This window comes from Corvus brachyrhynchos, unplaced genomic scaffold, assembly GCF_000691975.1.
Source record: "Corvus brachyrhynchos isolate BGI_N302 unplaced genomic scaffold, ASM69197v1 scaffold232, whole genome shotgun sequence".
NCBI lineage: Eukaryota > Metazoa > Chordata > Aves > Passeriformes > Corvidae > Corvus > Corvus brachyrhynchos.
The window spans coordinates 238849-244215 of NW_008236771.1; positions in this window are offsets into that span (position 1 = coordinate 238849).

Genomic DNA, 5367 nt, shown 5'->3' on the forward strand with positions numbered 1-5367 from the left:
AACTACAAAAGACTTGTCTGTTTCTCCCCATCTCCCTTACCCAGCCACTGTGGCAAGGGGTACTTAATTATTCATTATTATTAATTATTCTATAATAACATCTAATTATTTAATAATTATAATTAATTATATTTTTATTTAGGGGAAAAGAACCCATTTGAAAAGGGCATCCCTTATCCTAAGGGAGAAAATAACCCCACAAAGGCCAGTCTGTAACAGGAAGAAGTTAAATAACTGGTGTCCAGTGACAGAACCTGTGGGCATCATTCGAAGCTGTGTCAGGGGAAGTTCAGGTTTGACATTGGGAAGCATTTCTTTACCAGGAGGGTGGTTAGATTCTGGAACAGGCTTCCCAGAGAGAGTGGTTGATGCCCCAAGCCTGTCAGTGTTAAGAGGCATTGGGACAATACCCTTAATAGTGTGCTTTAACTGTTGGTAAGCCTTGAAGTGGTCAGGCAGTTGGATTGGATGATCATTTTTGGTCTCTTCCAACTGAAATAGTACATTCCATTCCATTCCATTCCGTTCCATTCCACTTCATGTATAGCTCCAGGTACATCTGCAGCTCCAGAGAAGGAATCAAGGGAGCCGTATCCTCTCTCATGCTCCCAAGTAGAGCACATACAAATATCCCACAGGTGTATGTGCCCCAAAAGGAAGTTCTGGCAAAAAGGCTCTCTCAAACACACACAAGGAACAGGATGTATACACAGGCAAGTTTTTTAAGACCAGCTGTTTTTTGCAGAGCTGGTCTTTGATTTACTTCATGGCTGAAGGCTGACAACTGCATATGGTCACTTCCCAAGTTAAAACACATTTCAAAATAACCTTTTAAAACTCCCACTGTTTACATTAACAATTGAGTAATTATGGTTGTTATTCTGCTATAGTAGCTACATGCTATAATCTGGATGAATAAACCACCTATCTCAGTAGTGCTGATTTCTCATTTTCAGTCATTCTGTTACTGATTGCCTGCATCATCACACCTGTCTGATGCTCAGCATCAATGTTACCAATCCATTCCTGACACAGAAATTGTTACAAGATTGTTATAAGGATTTTGAGCTCATATGTCCATTTCAAATGTTTAATCTTTGTTTAGGTACCCAGAAAACTGTATAGGGAAATAACAGGCATGTACTTCTAAAGAGCTAGACCGGGACACTAGTTCAATACCCATACTCCTCCTGTCCTGGGTGCTGCGTAAATTCCCACTCATGGATGCATGCCTTCCTTTGTTACTGTTGCCACCTACAGGAAACCACGGAGCACAGTGCCTTTTTAGCAATGATGCTGCATAAGTAAATTTTCACAGAAAACTGTAAAAGCAAGGCAGGTGGAATAGAAGGACATTCATTGTCACCCAATTCCCCCTTAAAAAAAAAAAAATTAATATCTTTGAGACTAAAAATTGCAGTATTACTGTATTTTTGTGGAAGCTTTGTCTCCACTCCCAGTCCCACAATGGTCTGTAAGCATCTCCCTGTTCCCAGAAATGAGGCATGATCAGTTGACTGAGGAAGAACCGAGGTGGTCCTGACCTGCTTATTTTCAATCCTCTAAGGAGCCCAGTTTATTAAAATGAGGCAATACAGAAATGAAAGTCTGGTTTAACTCTGTCAGGAAAACGGGAGCTGTGTTTAACTTTGTGCTGCCTCATTTAGAACAAATATTGCTCACATGTACTAAGTGTAAAGCCAGAAATAATAAAAAGCAAACCAGTCCCATTTAAAGATGGGAGAATAAGTAGGCAGGAGTTAGGAAACTCAGTCTTCAACTTCCTCTTGGTAGTGGTCATCTGATTTCCTAGTAGGGCTTTGAAAAAATAAAGTCAGCTTTACCCAAAATACCCACAAAGCTTTGTTAGTTTGACTAATTTACAGTTTTATATATTTGAACTCAATATTACCCTTTTCAGAAATATTTCCTAGTCTTTGTTTATAAGACCCCTAGACTTACAAAAGTTAAACATAACATGATCAAACTTGGCTGGAGTCATCCTCCTTCAGTTTACATCATGAAGATGAGTTACCTTGTACCAGTCAATTTTCACAGAGCTCTCACTTTATTTAAAGTTTCATAAAAATTACTCAGCACTCAGCAAAATCCAGGAGTAATTTGAACCGAACAATCTGTGCACAATGGATGTGAAACATGCAGTGTGATTAAGCCATGCAGACAAAGCCCCTCTGGTATGGAGGATGATGGCTGAAATGTCAATATAGCCAGGCAGCTTGAGTGTATCAGTCTCCCAAATACACCAAGGCAAGTGCCCTGTGCTCACAGTGGGGGGATCAACCACCAGATGGCTGGAAACTCCCTTTGTGCCACACTACTGCCTGAAACACTGTCCTGGGCCTTGAAAAGCAGGTCTTATGGGGACACAATACACCAGAAATAATAGAGTCAGACAACGGGGTTCATTTCCAAAGCAACCTCATACACACTTGGGCCAAAGAACATGGCACTGAGTGGGACTATCACATTCCCTCTCATGCATCAGCCTCTGGAAAGATCAAATGATGCAATGGATGGTAAAAGACCACAATAAGAGCAGTAGGTGGTGGGACCATCAAACCCTGAGGTGCACGTTTAGTGAAGGCCACCTGGTCAGTTAACACCCAGGGATTGCCCATTGGCCTGGTGCAGCCCCATCTAAACTTTTGCTTATTGAAGAAGGGGATGAAGTTCCTGCACTGAACATTAAAAACATGCTGGGGAAAAGTCTGGGTTGTCCCTACCTCAGGCAAAGGTAAACCCATCCCTGGGATTGCTTTTGCTCAAGGACCTGGATGCACTTCGCATGTGCTGCAAGAAGATGGAAAAGTCCAGTGTGTGTCTCAGATTTGATTGGGGGTAAGAACAGACAATGAATTAAATTAATTACTGTGTAACACTGTGAATTATCACTTCTGTGACGGTTCTATGCCCATCACCACATTGGGCACCCCATGGTGCCTGTCTGTGCCACACTGGATTTGGGGTTCTGACCCCAACTCCCTTTTGATCCCACATTAATGAAGAATGAACTTTGATGGAACCATGAACACAGAGGTGATGGATTCAGAACTGGTTTCCACATGCAACAGCCTAACAGCACACACCTTCTTTCCTGCCTGAAAAACAGTTCTGACAGATGGAGCCCAAGGTCATGCACTCAGTGATCTCAATGGGCTTTTGTAGGGATGGTCCATAATTTAAGGGAGTATTAACTGTGTGTGTATCTGTACCAAAAGAGAGGAAAGTGATGGGGTTTTGGGAAGTGGGACCTGGCATTATAGAAATTATATGGAATAAGGGGTGTCTGCTGTCCTGATTTCAACTGCAATCCAGTGAATTTTCTTCCCAGCAGCTGTTAGTGCTGTATTTTGGATTCAGTGTGAGAATGATGCTGATAACACAGTAGTGTTCTGCTTGTTCATGAGCAGTGCTTATATTAAATCCAAGACTTTTCTGTGCCTCATGCTCTACCAGTGAGGAGGTGTAGCAAGAAGCCAGGACAGGTGACCCAACCTGGCCAAAGGGATATACCATATCATAGATTAGCATGTCCAGTATATAAACAGGGGGGAATTGGCCAGGAGGTGCTGATCACTGCTGGGGGTGGGCTGGGCATCAGTCAGCAGGTGGTGAGTAATTGTATTGTGCATCACTTGTTTTGATTTCCCCCCCGCCTTAAATAAAACCCCTGTAATGATAATTATATTTTATTATAATCACTGTCACTTGCATTACTGAATTTATTTAGTTTAAATTATTAAACTCTTCTTACCTACACCCACAATCTTTTTCTTTCCTGATTATCCTTCCCTGCATCCCATCTGGGGAGTAAGGGCGAGGTTGGATGGCACATAGCTGCCAGCTGGCAACTGAAGACACAATAACCAGCTTGCTCGAAGTCCCATCCAGCCTGGGCTTGAACACTTCCAGGCATGGGGCATCCACAAATTGTCTGCACAACCTGTGCCTCACTACCCTCACAGAGAAGAATTTCATCCTGATACAGAATAGCATAGAATTATGACAATTGCTTCACTATCACAAATAAATGGTTTACTAAGGCAACCAGATTTCAGAAGGTGCATATTTCTTTTGGAAAAAAATAATTCTCCCAACCATCCCATTTGCTTATGTTCTTCCGCTTTTAACGTGGGTGCTAACATCAGACTTGCAGGTTATGTGTGAAAAGAGATTTATTGTTACACAGATGCAAGGCAGTTACATGCATTCCAGTTCCGGGAAAAGCAGGCAGTTCTACTCAGCTTCACCTCTTCTTTTCTTGCTCCTATCTTCACTTCAAAGTTGCCGAAAGGTGTCCATTTGCACTTGTTGTAACGTTGCGATGTAATGACAATTCCAGATGTCAGCTTATTTCTTTTTCTTTCCTTTACCTTTCTTGCCTCCCTCTCCCTGCTGAAGGCTTTGATCACTACTTCCCATCTTTTGAGTTCTTGTTTTCAGTTTTGGAATGGTTTCTGCAGCATACAGCATCACTGATTTACCTAAAATACAAGGAGAGATCAATGCATGCCTACTAAGTTAAGAACAGATGTAAAGCCTAGGAGATCTGCTTCCTTCGCCTGTACAGCAAGCAGCTTGTGAATAATTCTTGGGGGAAAAAACCCAAAAGTGCAGAACTGATAAATGCCACAGTAGACTGGAAAAGCCACGTAACCTGACAATCTCCAAAGTGTCTACATCCTTCCTGTTACTCTTTACCTTCACCTCCTCACGCATGCATTTTTAGAAAGGCACTGCTGCCATCCTGCAGGAATCTGGTTTTAAATCATCTCCCTCTGTCAGCACTCATGCTACTGTACATTCTTCTAGCTCTTCCCTTAAGATATATACTGTTTCCCTTTTACACAGGGATTCACCTTCAGAAAAAATGCAAAAGATGAAATTATTTGTCATTCAAGATGAGTAATTCCTATTAATCTTTAAAGGACAGCTGCTTCATTGTAATTTACATAAATGGCCAGCAGAAAACTCAGCTGAACTTAGTACTGTGTTTTATCCATTTGGCATCTACTCAGATGATGTATGTATCCTAAAAAAATGTTGGAATTTAGTCATTTAAGCACTAAACATTCTATTTTAAATGTCAACAAAGCAGTTACCCAAAACTGAATAGATGCTTTGTTCAATACAGCAACCACGCAATGTAGCCATTGCAGAAGCAGCAGAATCAAAGGCAACAGCATTTTACAAACTTTACTCAATGCTCACAACTTGATTTTGTTGACTTATACAGGCAACAAGATTTAATGTAAAACTATAGGATTTATAATAGTTAAAACTAATTAAACAGGCTGATAACATAAAATAAACAAAGTCTTTCTGGTTTATTAACAGGTGAAGTGC